Genomic DNA, 19,270 nt, shown 5'->3' with positions numbered 1-19,270 from the left:
CACAGCACCTTCCAGATAGTAGAGACCCAAATAATTGTTGCTGAAATAAATTTAATTCCACACAGAAGACAACTGGACAATAATCAGTATCATCTTGATTAAAATTCTTCAGGTGTGAAAACAAGAATAAAACACTAGTCTAAAAAAATTTCTGTAAATTAACATGCATTTTTCCATTTCTTATAAAGACATTGTGTGTTTTACCTATAAGAGTCTTAAACTGTACATCCTTTGAATTCATATACTTCTGCTATAAAAATGCCACAGAGACCATTAAACTAAAAACTTCCACTGTAGTATCAACAGATATGGAAATTGAGGACCAGAAAAATTACACAGATTGTTCAAAACTGCAGAAGTCTTAAGTGACAGAGTTTATTTTAGAACCATGTTTCCCATGTAAACAAGTGTCTTTGTGCCACGCTTAACCCTCTTGACTTGATTTTTACTTTGTACTCAGTTCAGAAGAATTAAATTGATAAGAGCAGTTTTCTCTGATAAAGTTCTGTCAAAATCAATACACTGATTATCTTTAATTTCTAAAGATGCTAATATAGGTTTCTGTTGCCGCATGACAACAGAACTTAGACATGTTAAGTACTGGTCTAAGTGCAACATACCAACTGGATTTTCAGTTGAAGATTGTTTTGCTGTGTGCATCATTTGTGTTTTTTTATGCTATAATAAAACCTAAAATTTTGACAGTGATGATTGGTATATCAATTTTTACTACATCTTACAGTTCATCTTTTATTTATTTAAAATCCAGTATCTCTTTATTATAAATAAAAAATACTGAAAATAGAGAAAATAATAAATAATCATGCAAACATTATTAGGAGAATAGTGCATGCACAGAAATACACTTGTCCTTTTCCCAAGGGAGACAACCTGTTACAAACCACCATCCTCTTTTCTACTTGCACATGAAAGTAAAAACCACTAGCTCATTAGCACTGAGTGTTTTTCTCTTAAACATGGTCCCATGATACCTAGGAGGCCAACTGTAAAAAGTGACAATTTTATTATTTGCCAGTAAATAAATACATCAAAAGATCTGTGTTTAGTTTTGCTGAACTGATATACTGTTATTCTTAATTTAAAAATTATAGCTTTTTCTTTGGAGAATGTTATCATTTGAGCTTTGGCAAATTTTTATGAAAGGACATTTTTCACAGAACAAATATGTAAAGAGATTTTTACATAAATTTTTACATAAAAGAAGAATGTTGTACTAGGAGTCTCTATCTGGAGTTACAGATAATTGGATGAGGTTGTGTATATGCGCGCGTGTGTGTATATACACACTCAACAAAGTTATACTCTCAGTCGGATGGCTCATAACAGTGCTTTTTGATCTGGTTGTATCACACAATTCTTTAAACAAAGTTTTCAGTGTTTGTCTTAGTCATCCTTTATCACATTCTTTATAATGTATTGTTATAAACCCCTCTATATCATGGTTCCTTCTAATATCCCTAACACAGGAGAGCCCATCTGAATTCCCAAAGTTCATACCCAAAACTATACATTATAAGACTCAAAGACAAGGCTGCCAGTCATACATTTCTCCCGCAACTATTTACCAAGTCCTTACTGAGCACAGGCACTGTGTCAGGAGCTGTTGTTCAGATCAGATCAGTCGCTCAGTCGTGTCCGACTCTTTTAAGACACTGCCCCAGTGCTCACTGTGTGAGACAGACAAACACACTGAGCTGACCAAACACACTGCACAAGAATGGGGTGCAGAGAAGCGAGGGGGAGGGGACGCCGGCAACAGCCTAGTCTGGCGAGTGCAGCAGAAGGGTACCCAATGAGGGAGGGGTCTGGAAAAGCAGGAAGGAAAGTCATCCCAGGCATGGATCTGCAAGGCTGCTGTCCAGGAGTGCTGGTGTCAGACTCTTCAGGACCCCTTGGACTATAGTTCACCAGGCTCCTCTGTTCATGGGATTGTCCAGGCAAGAATACTGGAGTGGTTGCTATACCCTCCTCCGGGGATCTTCCCCACTCAGAGATCCAACCCATTGTCATTCCTTGGTCTCCCGCATTGGCAGGTGGATTCTTTACCACTGCGCCACTTGGGAAGCCACCTGGGAAGCCCTCAGTGTGACTAGGGGAGTGCAAAGCCCATAGAAAGTAAGGAAGGAGGCAGATGACCTAAAAACGTGTGAGAGCTAAGACTGGATGTGATTGAAACCTGAGTGAGCCAAGTTAGAGGCCCAGGGACAGAGCTTCGGGGGGAGTGCAAAGACCCTCAGATAGAAGAGAGGGGAAGGACACCCAGAGCAGGAAGAGTAGTCAGAAGTGTGACGATTTGTGCTGAGGATAAACTATGAGGTTAAAGTGTTGGTGACCTTAAAAAGCAGTGTGAAAGCTATATCCGAGATAAAATAAGAGATTTGATGACCCTATGGAGAAAGAATCGATGAAGTCGCTGAGTCGTGTCCGACTTTCTGCGACCCCACGTACTGTAGCCTACCAGGCTCCTCCGTCCATGGGATTTTCCAGGCAAGAGTACTGGAGTGGGTTGGCATTTCCTTCTCCAGGGGATCTTCCCGACCCAGGCATCGAACCTGGGTCTTCCGCATTGTAGGCAGACGCTTTACCGTCTGAGCCACCAGGGAAGCCCGAAAGAATTTAGTTTTGTGTAATGGTACACAAGTTCCATATGGCAGTCTACGACGTATTCTTGAATGAATCATCACATGTCTCTATCTAACCACCAAATTACCTTGGTGGTTAGGAGAGACATTACTTGCGGACAAAAGTCTGGCTAGTCAACGCTATGGTTTTTCCGGTAGTCATGTATGGATGTGAGAGTTGGGCTATAAAGAAAGCTGAGCGCCAAAGAATTGATGTTTTTGAACTGCGGTGTTGGAGAAGACTCTTGAGAGTCCCATGGACCGCAAGGAGATCCAACCAGTCCATCCTAAAAGAAATCAGTCCCAAATATTCATTGGAAGGACTGATGCCGAAACTCCAATAACTTTGGCCACCTGATGTGAAGAAATGACTCACTGGAAAAGACCCTGATGCTGGGAAAGCCTGAAGGCAGGGAGAGAAGGGGAAGACAGAGGATGAGATGGTTGGATGGCATCACCAACACGATGGACATGAGTTTGAACAAGCTCCGGGAGCAGGGATGGACAGGGAAGCCTGGTATGCTGCAGTCTATGGGGTCGCAAAGAGTCTGACAAACCTGAGCGACTGAACTGAACCACTAAGTGGATCAGGATCACATTTAATTTTTTGCTGTGGGAATTTAGATACGGGGACAAGCCTAGGCTTGATGAGTCACGTAGGATACCTCTTCAAAGCTTTTTAAAAATGCCCACTGGGCGGGAAGAAAGAGGTGAGCTTACAAGTTGGGGCCACTTCAGCCTCCCCGCTGGATGTAGTTCAGGAGGGTAACGCTGCAGGACGAAAACTCAATCCACCGCCAAACAACAAAACACTGTTTTCAATATCAGATAGGATAGTAAAGGCCGCACAAAGCCCCTCATGTCCTGTTCCCCGAGAGCCTTCTTAACTGTCTTCTACAGCTTGGGGTGTACAGCCGGCAACGCAGGGCTGACTCCAGCGCGCCGCGCAGGCGCAGAACCCGCGGCGTGGGAGGCGAGCCGGGCGTTAAGGACGTTTCCCAGAAGCCCGCGCCACTAGCTGGGGCCCTCCCTCCTGCTCGCAGGCCGCGTGACTTGACTCCGCCCGTCACGTTCTTCCGTCGCAAACGGTGGATTGCCAGCGCCCCCCTGAGGTCTGGTTGAGCGCTGCAGTCGTGCACTCAGGGCCAGTGCGAGCGAGTAGGGAAAGCGCGGAGGGTCCGCCGCCGCCGCCGCCGCCGGCGTCACCGTAGCGCGCCGACCTGTGGCGGCGCGGCTTAGCGGAGGGGAGGGGGGGAGGGGGAAGGGGACGCGCGGAGCGGAGCGGGAGGCGGCCAGACGGGGCGGGGGGAGGGGGAGCAGCGGTGGCGCAAGCCGCGCGGAGCAGCGCAGCCCGGGTCCGCTCCCTGCTCCACCGCCGCCACCTCCCGCGCCAGCCAGCAGAGCCGGCGCCTTAGCGCCCCCGGAATACCTCGAAGCGGACGGAGTCCATGTTGGGGAACTTGGTGGCGGCGTGACGGGAACCTGGGGACCTGCAGTGGGGCTGCCGCCGCCGCCGGAGCCTGCGCCTTGACCTCGGCCTGAGGTAAACACGGGCCGACCCCGGGGGTGGACGGGCGCAGGCAGCTGTCGCTGCGGGGTGGGGTGTACGGACCGGCGGAGTGGGGGAGAGGGGGGCCCGGGGCGATGGGAGGGCGGACAAAGTTTCGGAATCCCGCGCGGCCCAGGCGGCGTTCTGCGCTCGGAGGAAAGTTGGAGCCGCCTCTCGAGGCGGGGGAGGCTGAGGCGGGGAGGCCCCCAGTTCCTCTCGCCACCTCCGCGAGGGCGGCCCCGTGTCGGCCGCCACCGCCTCGCTGTCGGTACCCCGTCCCATTTCCTCCTTGTGGCCTACCCGCCGCCTCCGCCGGCGGCTCCCGTCCCCGCCCGGGGTTCTGGGGGAGTGGGTTGAGGCTAGGGTTCTCCGCGGCAGGGTCGCCACACGTCCAACCCCGTCCTTGCGGGGCACTGTGTCCTGCTGGGCTTCCGGGCGCTCCCCGGCCCCAGCTCTCTTGACTTGGGAGACTTTGCTTTTGTCAATAGCGTCCAAGCCCGTTTGTGAAACCAAACTTTACTGCGCGGTGACCTCTCGGAGTGCGCGACTAGGGAAGAGCCGGCGTTTCAGAGCATCCGCGTTACCCCATGCTCTGAATTTCAAACTCTTTTCCCACCTCCGATTTTTAAACCAGTTTCCCCGTCTGATGAGAGGGCCGGGAGGTCTCAACTTGGCTCCATCAATCGCTCCTCCTTAGATACTAGGAATTTTGAACCATTAAAGACATTTCTTAGAGATGTCTGGCCGTCTTGCTCTCTCCCCCCCCTTTTGAAAAATTGTTCTGAAAGTAAGCGCCAGATTTAAGAGTAGTTGAATAAAACATTTATATACGAATATGGAATTTAAAAATATTCTCAAAGTATTTCTGTACCCTATTATACACACAGTGTCTACGAGTTGAGCGTTTTTCATTCATTTTGGGTTACATTTTAGTATCTTTGTTATACTGCTAGTGAACTAAGATATTTAGGCAGAACTGACAAAGTTTTTAATATAGTGCTTTGGCTAGTAGATGCCGACCTTGAGTTTTCCCAATTTGGGAAATTCAGTGAAAATTGGAAAAAGCATGTTTAATAGATGCGTTTTTTCATTATAAAACAAAAGTTAATTCGTGCATATGACTACTTCCTCAGCAGGATATTGAAGTACATTCTTAAATGTGGGTTTTGTGTTTTATTGGTATTAAAATTTTGATAGGTAATCAAGTCTTTTCCCACACTATTGCTTTCTCTTCCCTGTTTCTTTGGCAGTTGGCCTAATCATTTGACTTTTTTGCTGTTTGCTAAGAGCTGCAATAAAGTTTGTGGGACTTTTGTTTTTGTTTTAACGAACTGGCAGAAGAAATGAAATTGTCTTTTGATTTCTTTTGTTTTACTATTGTGAAAGGTAATCTGAGTTTACTTTGTATTTCGTTTATGCAATATGAAGAATTTTTTAAAGATTAGCAATTCTTATTGTAACTGCATTTTTTTCCCACTATATTTTCTTGTTTGGTGCTTGCAAGTATTTTAGTAATCAGTACATTTTACGTTGAGCTAGTGACCTTTCTGCTTGAGAATTTGAGTCCCTCTTAAGATTTTGGCAGACTAGGATTTGGATCTCTGCTTACTCAAGTGTACTTATGCTATAAAGACATTTTCACTACGTTGAGGGGGAAGAAAACTGGAAGAAAATGAAAAATTGTTCCTAAATATGCTACTTGAAACTTAAAGTCATGGAAAAGTTTTTAAGGGGAGTATTTTTGTATGCTTTTAGGTGGTAGTAACGGGTTTCATGGGTTAACATTGAAACTTTCCAGGGGTCATTCAGCTTCCCTATAATCCTTTGGGCCCTAACCAGTACTTCAGGCAATTTTCTTGAAAAGTTATGCTGTTAATCAGAGGTAGGATGAATCAGTAGTGTTACCAGTAGCATCTTTTAGTAATTAGAAAGTGTAGAATTATATTACTCATCTACCTAATACTTAAACTTTTTTTTTTTAGTTTCATCAGTGAGACATAGCTGTAAAACCTAACTGAGGAGAATGGCAGGTACAAAAATAATGAAGAGTCAGCTCTAGAATAATTTTCATTGTAAGTTCCTTTTAGAATAAGCTCTGCCATCATTTACCATTGTCTTTTAGTGATACGAATTGAATCTTGACTTTCCTTCCCCGGTGAAATAATCTTAATTATATCCCCTGCCTCAAAGAATAAGTTAATAGCTTTACATTGAATCTGTTATACACACAGTGTCTACGAGTTGAGCGTTTTTCATTCATTTTGGGTTACATTTTAATATCTTTGTCATACTGTTAGTGAACCAAGATATTTAGGCAGAACTGACAAAAAAGTTTTTAATATAGTGCTTTGGCTAGTAGATGCCGTCCTTGAGTTTTCCCAATTTGGGAAATTCAGTGATAAATGGTGATAAACTTTTAGTAGCACTGAGTAGAGCCTGGAGTTAAAATATCCTGTATCATTTTATTGCTGTTCCCAGTGCTCGTCTTTTCATTGTTATGGTCCTCACTTTCCTTTTTTTTTTTTTTTTTAAGTTGCTGGCTTTGCTGTAGTCCATGGGGTCGCGAAGAGTCTGACAAGACTGAGCGACTTCACTTTCACTTCTCACTTTCATGCATTGAAGAAGGAAATGGCAATCCACTCCAGTGTTCTTAACTGGAGAATTCCGGGGACGGGGGAAACTGGTGGGCTGCCGTCTATGGGTTCGCACAGAGTCGGACACGACTGAAGTGACTTAGCAGCAGCAGCAGTGCACATAAAAGTTCAATATAAAATGTAAAAACAACACTGTCATTTCTCACTTACAGAATAACATTCTGTTTCACTATGACCTTTGTTCACCTAGAGTCTTTAACACTCAGCAGCCAGAGTGATCCTGATAAAATACATCAGATCCTGTCACTTCTCTTCTCAAATGGCTTCCCTTCTCAGTCATAGTTAAATACATAGCTCTTACTATGGTCTGCCAGGGTCTGAGACTTTTTTGAGTCTCTTCCTCTCTGACTTCAGTTTCTCTAGCCACACTTCTCTACTACTGAGATTTTCTTTGACTACTCTTAAAGCGTCAGGCCATCCTCCTACATTTCTTAGCTCTTTTTAAGCCAGGTTTTTCTCCATAGCACTTAACATTTTCTAAGATGCTGTATAATTTACTAACTTAAGTTTATTGTATTTTTCTCTTTAAAGCAAATTCTGTAAGAATGAGGTTTGTCAGTTTGGGTCACTGTTTTGTCCCTGAACACTGAACAATGTCTTATATATAGTAGGTACTTAACAAATATTAACATGCTTTCAGCTAAAAACATAAAAACATTAAAAACAGTAATTGTGGTTTGAAATTTGAGACTATGCAAGTTTCATTCTTTTGTATACACTGCTAGATTACTTATATCCATGCATTAAGATCTATTCAGTTTAAGAGACAGTATGACAGAATGTGATCTTGAAAGTGATTTGTCAGAATACAGAGAAAATTAAGAATGCTTGGCTAAGAGTGGAGTGGTATAACCTTGTTATTATTTGAAATGTTGTCATTTAGAAGTCAGGTTAGTCTTGTTTTTTGGTAGTCGCAGAAGGCAGAACTAGGATTGTGGTGATGCGTATTGAAAGGAAGGAGAGACGGCAAGAATGGATATGGAGACATTAGTAAAGACTTTTGCAGTAGCAGTCCAGAGTAGATGAGGATAGCTTGAATTAGGATGAGAAATGTGGAGATGGACAAACGTGTGATCATCAGGCTACACTCAGTGGATTGAAGGTGAAGGAGAGAGAAATTTTGAAGATGACTCCTGAGTTAAATGGATGAGTTGATGGTGGTACCAAAAAAAAGACCAGGGTTCTTCGGACTAGTGGGTTTGAGCTTTGGAGCTTTCACATGGATATTTCTGTAGGCAATTAGATACTTGATTCTGAATTTCAAAGGAGAGGTATGGGCTGGTGGGCTGCCCAATGTGGGGTTGCAGAGTCCGACACAACTGAAGTGACTTAGCTGCAGCAGCAGCAGCATATAGATAGTTGAAACTATAGATGAAATTGTTTAGGGAAAAGTCTGTAACTTGGAAAAAAGAGCTGCTAAAATGGAATCACAGTAGCCTCTAACATTAAAAAAAAAAAAAAAGTTATTAGAGGAATGTGAGCTCCCAAAGAATCTGTGAAGGACAGAGAAATAGGAGTTGAGGGTATTACAGAAACCAAAGGAAGAGAGTATTTCAAGGGGAGAGTAGTCATTAGGGTCAAGTGATGATCAGAGTTGAGTAAAGTGAGAACTAACAGATTTTTCTTTGGGAAATTGTTTGGCAGTCCAGTGGTTAGGATTCCTCACTGTCACTGCCCAGGACCCAGGTTCGATCCCTGGTTAGGAAACAAGTCCCCCAAGCTGCATGGCAAGGTCAGAAAAAAGAGAAGAAAGATTTTTCTTTGCATTTAACAACATGGAGCTCATTAGCCTTTTGAACAAGCAGGATAGTAAGCTTATTTTCAAACTGATGCTCCTGAAATTGCTTAACTAGATCTAAAATAACTGAGATCAAAGGTTAATAAATCATCCAGTCACATTATAGAAGAGACTTCAGTTCAGTTGCTCAGTCGAGTCTGATGCTTTGTGATCCCATGGGCTGCAGCACGCCAGGCTTCCCTGTCTATCACCAGCTCCCGGGGCTTGCTCAGACTCATGTCCATTGAGTTGGTGATGCCATCCAACCATCTCATCCTCTGCCGTCCCCTTCTCCTCTCACCTTCAATCTTTCCCAGCATCAGGGTATTTTCAGATGTGTCAGCTCTTCGCATCAGGTGGCCAAAGTATTGGAGTTTCAGCTTCAACATCAGTCCTTCCAATGAACACCCAGGACTGATCTCCTTTAGGATGGACTGATTGGATCTTCTTGCAGTCTAAGGGACTCTGAAGAGTCTTCTCCAATACCACAGTTCAAAAGCATCGTTTCTTTGGCACTCAGCTTTCTTTATGGTCCAACTCTCACATCCATACATGACTACTGGAAAAATCATAGCTTTGACTAGACTGACCTTTGTGGGCAAAGTAGAGTTTCTGCTTTTTCATATACTGTCTAGGTTGGTCATAACTTTTCTTCCAAGGAGCAAGCATCTTTTAATTTCATGGCTGCAGTCCCCATCTGCAGTGATTTTGAAGCCCCCCAAAATAAAGTCTGTCACTGTTTCCATTGTTTCCCCATCTATTTGCCATGAAGTGATGGGACCAGATGCCGTGATCTTGGTTTTCTGAATGTTGAGTTTTAAGCCAACTTTTTCACTCTCCTCTTTCACTTTCATCAAGAGGCTATCTAGTTCTTTTTCGCTTTCTGCCGTAAGGGTGGTGTCATCTGCATATCTGAGGTTATTGATATCTCCTTGCAATCCTGATTCCAGCCTGTGCTTCATCCAGCCCAGCGTTTCTCATTATGTACTTTGCATATAAGTTAACTAAACAGGGTGACAATATACAGCCTTGATGTACTTCTTTCCTGATTTGGAACCAGTCTGTTGTTCCATGTCCAGTTCAAACTGTTGCTTCTTGACTTGCGTTCAGATTGCTCAGGAGGCAGGTCAGGTGGTCTGGTATTCTCATCTCTTTCAGAATTTTCCACAGTTTCTTGTGATCCACAAAGTCAAAGGGCATAGTCAATAAAGCAGAGAATGATGTTTTTCTGGAACTCTCTTGCTTTTTCGATGATCCAGCGGATGTTGGCAATTTGATCTCTGGTTCCTCTGCCTTTTCTAAATCCAGCTTGAACATCTGGAAGTTCATGGTTCATGTACTGTTGAAGCCTGGCTTGGAGAATTTTGAGCATTACCTTGCTAGCGTATGAGATGAGTGAAATTGTGCGGTAGTTTGAGCATTCTTTGGCATTGCCTTTCTTTGGGATTGGAAGGAAAACTGTCCGTTTCAGTCCTGGGGCCACTGTTGAGTTTTCCAAATTTGCTGGCATATTGAGTGCAGCACTTTCACCACATCATCTTTTAGGATTTGAAATAGCTCAACTGAAATTCCATCACCTCCACTAGCTCTGTTCCTAGTGATGCTTCCTAAGGCTAACTTGACTTTGCACTCCACGATGTCTGGTTCTAGGTGAGTGATCACACCATTGTGGTTATCTGGGTCATGAAGATCTTTTTTGTATAGTTCTTCTGTGTATTCTTGCCACCTCTTCTAATATCTTCTGCTTCTCTTAGGTCCGTATCATTTCTGTCCTCCATTGTGCCCAACTTTGTGTGAAATGTTCCCTTGGTATCTCTAATTTTCTTGAAGAGATCTCTAGTCATTCCCATTCTATTGTTTTCCTCTTTCTTTGCATTGATCACTGAGGAAGGCTTTCTTATCTCTCCTTGCTATTCTTTGAACTCTGCATTCAAATAGGTATATGTTTTCTTTTCTCCTTTGCCTTTAGCTTCTCTTATTTTCACAGCTATTTGTAAGCCCTCCTCAGACAACCATTTTGCCTTTTTGCATTTTTCTTCTTGGGATGGTCTTGATCACTGCCTTCTGTACAATGTCATGAACCTCCACCCATAGTTCTTCTATCAGATCTAATCCCTTGAATCTATTTGTCACTTCCATTGTATACTTGTAAGGGAATTGATTTAGGTCATACCTGAATGGTCTAGTGATTTTCCCTACTTTCTTCAATTTAAGTCTGAATTTGGCAGTAAGGAGTTCATGATCTGAGCCACAGTCAGCTCCGGGTCTTGTTTTTGCTGACTGCATAGAGCTTCTCCATCTTTGGGTGCAAAGAATATAATCAATTTGATTTCTGTATTGACCATCTAGTGATGTCCATGTGTAGAGTCATCTCTTGTGTTGTTGGAAGAGGGTGTTTGCTATGACCAGTGTGTTCTCTTGGCCAAACTCTGCTAGTCTCTGCCCTGCTTCATTCTGTGCTCCAAGGCCAAATTTTCCTGTTTACTCCCAAATATTTCTTGACTTCCTACTTTTGCATTCCAGTCCCCTATAATGAAAAGAACATCTTTTTTGGGTGTTCTAGAAGGTCTTGTGGGTCTTCGTAGAACTGTTCAATTTCAGCTTCTTCAGCATTATTGGTCGGAGCATAGACTTGGATTACTGTGATATTGAATGGTTTGCCTTGGAAATGAACAGAGATCCTTCTGTCCTTTTTGAGATTGCATCCAAGTACTGCATTTCAGACTCTTTTGTTGACTATGATGCCTACTTCATTTATTTTAAGGGATTCTTGCCCACAGTTATTGTTTATCATATATACTGTGTGCCAACTACTGTGTTCTAGACATTTTGTATTAATTTTCATTTGATGTTTTCAGAAGCCTTGCAGTGCTGGGTGCATTAATCTGTTTTACAGAAAGGAGTCAGAGGCTCTGGAGACGTCAAATGACTTGTTAAGTGTGAGAGCAGTTGCTAAGAATCTATACCCACGTCTGTCTGAGTCTTTGGCCTTTAGTTAGATATTACATCTGTTGACTTCCCAAACTCTGCATCAGTGTTGTCTATAGTAGACGTTTCTGTGATGATGAAAGTGTTCTGTATCTCTGCTCCCCTATGTAGTAGCTGATAGTAACTGAAGTAGTAGTGACCGTGGAACATTTGAAATGTGGTCAGTGCAATGGGAAACAGAACAGTGGTACTGTATTGGACAGTGCAGATATAGATCAAAAGAATCCCATAAATAATAGAGTCGTTTCCTGTATAATAATAGATGGAAACACATTTTCTTTAAAAGGAGTGCTGTTTTGCTTATATTCTAGCTTTAGATGCTGTAAGGGAATATTTTGGGTAATCTTTTTTTAAGTCTCAAACTTTCACAAAAGTTCCAAGTTAGTGCAAAAAACTGAGTAAGTTGTAGATTGTAGTCTCATTGCACCAATCAAGGACAGGGACATTCTATTACAGAAGCAATATTAAGCTTGGGAAATTAATATTGGTATATTACTACCATCTACTCAAATGTCATCCAAGTTTTGCCTGTTTTCTTAGTGATTTCCTCTGTAACAAAATGATCCAGTTCAGAATTCTCTGTTGCATTTATTTAATTATAATGTCTTTTTACATTGCTTCGGCCTAGAACAATTTCTCAGTCTTTCATTGATTTTCATGGCCCTGACACTTAAAAAGATTACAGGTTAGTTTTATTGTAAAATGTCCGATGATTTGGATTTACCTGTATGGATGTGAGAGTTGGACTGTGAAGAAAGCTGAGTGCCGAAGAATTGATGCTTTTGAACTGTGGTGTTGGAGAAGACTCTTGAGAGTCCCTTGGACTGCAAGGAGCTCCAACCAGTCCATTCTGAAGGAGATCAGCCCTGGGATTTCTTTGGAAGGAATGATGCTAAAGCTGAAACTCCAAAACTGTGGCCACCTCATGCGAAGAGTTGACTCTTTGGAAAAGACCCTGATTCTGGGAGGGATTGGGGGCAGGAGGAAAAGGGGATGACAGAAGATGAGATGGCTGGATGGCATCACTGACTCGATGGACGTGAGTTTGAGTGAAATACGGGAGTTGGTGATGGACAGGGAGGCCTGGCGTGCTGCGATTCATGGGGTCGCAAAGAGTCGGACACGACTGAGCAACTGCACTGAACTGATGTCTCCTTGTGGTTGGATTCAGATTGTGCATTTTTGATAGGAGTACCACCGTGATGATACTGTGTTCATGTTACATCCTGTCAAATGGCATAGTTATATTTGTCCCCTTACTGATCATGTGCATTTTGATCACTTAAGGTAAAGTCTCACAAGCCTCTTTACTGAAAAGTTTCCCTCCTTTTTAGTAATTAATAAGTACTTGGTGGGAAAGTATTTTGAGATTATGTTAAGCTCAATCCTTATCAAACTTGCTGTTTGTTGATTCTCAGATTTTCCCAGCTTTGGCTGGTGAAAGCCACTTCAAGCTAGTTTCTGTGTTCTTCTGACTTGCTTTGAGCACTCCTTACTTTTTGAAAAGAAGATGTTCCAGGCTCACCTTAAACTTTCCTTGTCACAGCCCTGGAATCAACCATTTCTCCAACGTGTGGTTTCTTTGAGTGGAGAAAGGTATTCAGAAACCAAGATTTTGTTGTTATATTTATATCTCCATCTATATATAAAAAACCGTGAGTTGGTGCCAGTTTTTCCAATAAACAGTGTTTTTTTTTTTGTTTTTTTGTTTTTTTTTCAGTTTTCTCTTTCTCAAAGTTTATAACTCCCTTTTCTTAAAAGGAATTACTTACCTGCCATTACACTTAGTTATTTACTTATAGGATCAATCCCAGCTACGTAGCCAGTTTCCCACTGCCATTGCCGCTCCCTCCCCTGTCTTGCATAACATTTTCACTCTACTAGGGCTCTGAGACTTTGTACCAGGATGCAGTCCTCATTCCAGGCTTCTCATACCTCATGCAGAGCATCTTGCTATTCTGCTTGAGTTCTAATACCTCATTCTGGGCCGTCTCACCATTGCTTGTATGGACACTTTGCCCACAGACTTAGCTTCTAACACACCCAGGTGGAATTGCAACATACGGACATGTACTTTTCAGAGAAGGCGATGGCACCCCGCTCCAGTACTCTTTCCCGGAAAATCGCATGGACGGAAGAGCCTGGTGGGCTGCAGTCCATGGGGTCGCAAAGAGTTGGACACGACTGAGTGACTTCACTTTCACTTTTCACTTTCATGCATTGGAGAAGGAAATGGCAACCCACTCCAGTGTGCTTGCCTGGAGAATCTCAGGGACGGGGGAGCCTGGTGGGCTGCCGTCTATGGGGTTGCACAGAGTCGGACACAACTGAAGTGACTTAGCAGCAGCAGCAGATATGTACTTTTAAAGATTATACTTACTTGTTTTTACAAGTAAAGTACAAAAGATTATTGTACCAACAATTTTAGTGAAAATTAAGAGAAATTTGTTCTCGTTTTAATATAAACCCTCCTGAGATTCTCACATCTCTTAGTGATAAGACTAATCTTTCTCCTTATTTATTTACCCTAGAGTTCTCAGATGTATTTTTAAAAAATTATTAATTTCTGGCTGTGCTGGAGCTCTGTTGCTGCATAAGCTTTTTAGTTGCAGCGAGCTGGGGTTACCCTTTAGTTGCATTGTGTGGGCTTTCTGTTGTGGTGGCTTCTTTTGTGGAGCACAGGCTCTAGGTGCTTAGGCTTGAGTAGTTGAGGTTTATGGGCTTTGTAGTTATAGTGCACAGGCTTATTTTCTCCGTGGCACCTGGAATCTTCCTAGATCAGCTATCCAACCTGTGTCTGCTGCATTGACAGATTCTTTACCACTGAGCCACCAGGGAAACCCCTCAGATGTACTTTTAAGGGAGGTTGTTTTTTTTTTTACTGTAATTTTAACAGTAAGGTTAAAAATCAGTTTTCTGTTTTTCTGTTTATATAGGTTTTGGAGTCAATCATACCTGGCTCTGAATACTGATCATCCCAAATACTGATTTTCACCTCTCGTAGGTGACTATCAGTAGTGGCGCTAGTTGTAAAGAATCTGCCTGCCAGTATAGGAGACACAAGAGACACCAGTTGGATCCCTGGGTCAGGAAGATTCCCTAGAGTAGGAAATGGCACCCCACTCCAGTATCTTGCCTGGAAGATTCCATGGGCACAGGAACCTGGCAGACTACAGTTCATGGGGCCACAGAGAGTTGGACACAACTGACCTAGTGAGCACACACACGGTTTCCTCACCTATTTTAAGTAATGGTTACCTGAGTCTGGTGGTAATAGCACCTAACTCCATCTCTGTCTTTCATAACTTTAAGTTAGATCTGTTTAGTGAATGATTTTAAAGCCTTTTAAGCAGTGTTGTAATATTGAATCTTGGTGGTGTTTTAATTTTTTTAATGTACTGTGGCTTGGTGTTTAAATGTGCAGAAGTATGCCAGAGTATTTAGTTCATTTCCTGATATAAAGTAATCATTCTCTCTACCTCTAATTCTGTGCTCCAGGTTGATATCTATGATTCTGTTAGGTCTGGGGATGAAACATAGCCTTTGCTTTAAATAATTATACATTTTTTAAAGAACTTGAAAGGAGAAAAAATTAATCTCATATATTCCTAAATATTTGCTATTTTCTTGTTGTTCTTTGTTAATGAAATTTCAGTTTTGTTTCTTGTGTCATATCTCTTCAGCCTGAAGCACTTCTTTTAAGTAGCCCTTTTGGTGATAAATTCTCTTTGTTTTTCTTAACTGAAATGTCTTTTCCATTTTTATTTCTTTGATCTTTCTTTTGAGTTAATCCTATTTGATGCACACTGAACTTTGTGAATTTTTAAATTTGTACCTTTCACCAAGTTAGAGAGTTTTTTTGAACATTATTTCTTCAAATATATTTTTCTATACCAATCTTTTTCCTTTTTCTGGGCATGAATTGAACTTTGGATATTGTCCATAGAGTCCTGAGAATCTTCATTTTCTTTCAGTCTTTTATTTATCTGTTCTTCATATCAGATCATTTCTAATACTGTATCTTCACATTTACTGACTCATTCCTTTACATTTCCATCCTGTTTTTAAGATCTTATTTCAGACATTGTGTTTTTCAGTTCTAATATTTTCATTTCTTTCTTTCTTTTTTAAAAAAATATAGTTTATCTGCTGAGAACCTCTGTCTTCCTATTCATTTCAGCAGTGTTGCCTTTTTCTCCATGGAACATAACATGTATATATTTAATTTAAGATCATGCCTGACAAATGCGCTGACTAAATATTACCTAAGGTGGTTTTTTAGTTCAGTTGCTCAGTCTTGTCCAACTCTTTGCGACCCCATGGACTGCAGCACGCCAGGTTTCCATATCCATCACCGACTCCTTGAGCTTGCTCAAACTGATGTCCAGCGAGCCAATGATGCTGTCCAAACATCTCATCCTCTATTGTCCCCTTTTCCTCCTGCCTTCAGTCTTTCCAAGGATCAGGGTATTTCCAGTGAGTTGGTTCTTTGCATCTGGTAGCCAAACCATTAGAGCATTAGCTTTACTATCAGTCCTTCCAATTAATATTCAGGACTGATTTCCTTTAGGATTGGCTGGTTTGATCTGCTTGCAATCCAAGGGACTCTTCAAGAGTCTTCTACAACACCACAGTTCAAAAGCATCAGTTCTTCGGTGCTCAGCTTTCTTTATGGTCCAACTCTCACATCCATATATGACTATTGGAAAAATCATAGTTTGGACTAGACGGACCCTTGTTGGTAAAGTTAATGACTGCTTTTTAATACACTGTCTAGGTTGGTCACAGCTTTTCTTCGAAGGAGCAAGTGTCTTTTAATTTCATGGCTGCAGTCAACATCTGAAGTGATTTTGGAGCCCTAGAAAATAGAGTCTCTCACTGTTTCCATTGTTTCCCCATCTATTTACCGTGAACTGATAGGACCTGATGTTGTGATCTTAGTCTTTTGAATGTTGAGTTTTAAGTCAGCTTTTTCACTGTCCTCTTTCACTTTCATCAAGAGGCTCTTTAGTTCTCTGTTTTCTGCCATAAGGGTGGTATCATCTGTATATCTGAGGTTATTGATATTTCTCCCTGCAATCTTGATTCCAGCTTGTAATTAATCCCACCTGGCATTTCTCATGATGTACTCTGCATATAAGTTAAACAAGGTGACAAGATGCAGCCTTGACGTACTCCTTTTCTGATTTGGAACCAGTCCCGTTGTTCCATGTCTGGTTCTAACTGTTGCTTCTTGATCTGCATAGAGATTTCTCAGGAGGCAGGTAACATGGTCTGGTATTCCTATCTTTTTCAGAATTTTCCACAGTTTGTTGTGATCCACAAAGTCAGTGGCTTTGGCATAGTCAATAAAGCAGAAGTACATGTTTTTCTGGAATTCTCTTTCTTTTTGTATGATCCAGCGGATGTTGGCAATTTGATATCTGGTTCCTCTGCCTTTTCTAAAACCAGCTTGCACATCTGGAAGTTCATGGTTCATGTATTGCTGAAGCCTGGCTTGGAGAATGTTGAGCATTACTTTACTAGCGTGTGAGATGAGTGCAATTGTGCAGTAGTTTGAGCATTCTTCAGCATTGCCTTTCTTAGGGATTGGAATGAAAACGGACCTTTTCCAGTCCTGTGGCCACTGCTGAATTTTCCAAATTTGTTGGTATATTGAATGCAACATTTTCACAGCATCATCTTTTAGGATTTGAAATAGCTCAACTGGAATTCTATCACCTCCACTAGCTTTGTTTGTAGTGATGGTTCCTAAGGCCCACTTGGCATTCCAGGATGTCTGGCTCTAGGTGAGTGAGCACACCATCATGGTTATCTGGGTCATGAAGATCTGTTTTGTATAGTTCTTCAGTGTATTCTTGCCACCTCTTAGTATCTTCTGCTTCTTTTAGGTCCATAATGTCCTTTATTGTGCCCATCTTTGCAGAAATGTTCCCTTGGTATCTCTGATTTTCTTGAAGAGTTCTCTGATCTTTCCCATTGTATTGCTTTCCTCAGTTTCTTTGCATTGATCACTTGAGCAGGCTTTCTTCTCTCTTTTGCTATTCTTTGGAACTCTGCATTCAGATGGGTATATCTTTCCTTTTCTCATTTGCCTTTCACTTCTCTTCTTTTCTCAGCTATTTTTAAGGCCTTAGACAACCATTTTGCCTTTTGGTGTTTCTTCTTCTTGGGAATGGTTTTGATAACCACCTTCTGTATACTGTTATGAACCTCCATCCATAGTTCTTCAGGCACTCTTATCAGATCTAATCCCTTGAATCTATTTGTCACTTCCACTGTATAATCAGAAGGGATTTGATTTAGGTCATACCTGAATGGTCTAGTGGTTTTCCCTACTTTCTTCAATTTAAGTCTGAATTTTGCAATAAGGAGTTCATGCTCTGAACCACTGTCAGCTCCTGGTCTTGTTTTTGCTCACTGTATTGAGCTTCTCCATCTTCGGCTACAAAGAATATAATCAATTTGATTTCTATATTAACCATCTGGTGTTGTCCATGTGTAGAGTTGCCTCTTGTGTTGTTGGAAGAGGCTGTTTGCTTTGACCAGTGCATTGTCTTGGCAAAACTCTGTTAGCCTTTTCCCTGCTTCATTTTGTACTCCCAGGCCAAACTTGCCTATTATTCCAGGTATCTCTTGACTTCCTATTTTTGCATTCCAGTCCCTATGATGAAAAGGACATCTTTTTTGGGTGTTAGTTATAAAAGATCTTATAGGTCTTCATAGAATTGTTGAACTTCAGCTTTTTTGGCATTAGTGGTTGGGGCGTAGACTTGGATACTGTGATGTTGAATGTTTTGCCTTGGAAACGAACAGAGGTCATTCTGTCGTTTTTGAGATTGCATCCAAGTACTGCATTTTGGACTCTTTTGTTGACTGTGAGAGCTACTTCATTTCTTCTTAGGGATTCTTGCCCATAGTAGTAGATATAATGGTCATCTGAATTAAATTCACCCATTCTGGTCCATTTGTTCATAGTGATGCTTTCTAAGGCCCACTTGACTTCACATTCCAGGATATCTGGCTCTAGGTGAGTGATCACACCATTGTAATTATCTGGGTCATGAAGATCTTTTTTGTACAGTTCTTCTGTGTATTCTTGCCACCTCTTCTTAATATCTTCTGCTTCTGTTAGATCCATACCATTTCTGTCCTTTATTGAGCCCATCTTTGCATGAAATGTTCCCTTGGTATCTCTCATTTTCTTGAAAAGATCTCTAGTCTTTCCCATTCTGTTGCTTTCCTCTATTTCTTTGCATTGATCACTGAGGAAGGCTTTCTTAACTCTCCTTGCTAATCTTTGGAACTCTGCATTCAGATGCTTATATCTTTCCTTTTTTCCTTTGCTTTTTGCTTCTCTCTTTTTCACAGCTATTTGTAGGGCCTCCTCAGACAGCCATTTTGCTTTTTTACATTTCTTTTCCATGGGGGTGATCTTGATCCCTGTCTCCTGTACAATGTCATGATCTATAGTTCATCAAGCACTCTATCTATCAGATCTAGTCCCTTAAATCTATTTCTCACTTCCACTGTATAATCATACCCTTATTTGATTTAGGTCATACCTGAATGGTCTAGTGGTTTTCCTTTTTCTTCAATTTAACTCTGAATTTGGCAGTAAGGAGTTCATGATCTGAGCCACAGTCAACTCTCGGTCTTG

General features: G+C 41.7%; 1 protein-coding gene across 2 annotated transcripts in view; it reads left to right on the top strand.

Moving 5' to 3' along the window:
* Window positions 1-3,936: 3,936 nt before the first annotated feature.
* SCAF11 (SR-related CTD associated factor 11) overlaps window positions 3,937-19,270 on the top strand; it is a 95,528-nt gene continuing 80,194 nt past the window's right edge. For both annotated transcript variants that reach the window (XM_025284028.3, XM_025284027.3), the window contains exon 1: window positions 3,937-4,185. The gene's annotated coding sequence lies outside the window, so the exon portion shown is untranslated. The remainder of the gene's footprint in view (window positions 4,186-19,270) is intronic.

Source organism: Bubalus bubalis, chromosome 4 (assembly GCF_019923935.1).
Source record: "Bubalus bubalis isolate 160015118507 breed Murrah chromosome 4, NDDB_SH_1, whole genome shotgun sequence".
Classification (NCBI taxonomy): domain Eukaryota; kingdom Metazoa; phylum Chordata; class Mammalia; order Artiodactyla; family Bovidae; genus Bubalus; species Bubalus bubalis.
This window is presented reverse-complemented; position numbering and strand designations above follow the sequence as displayed.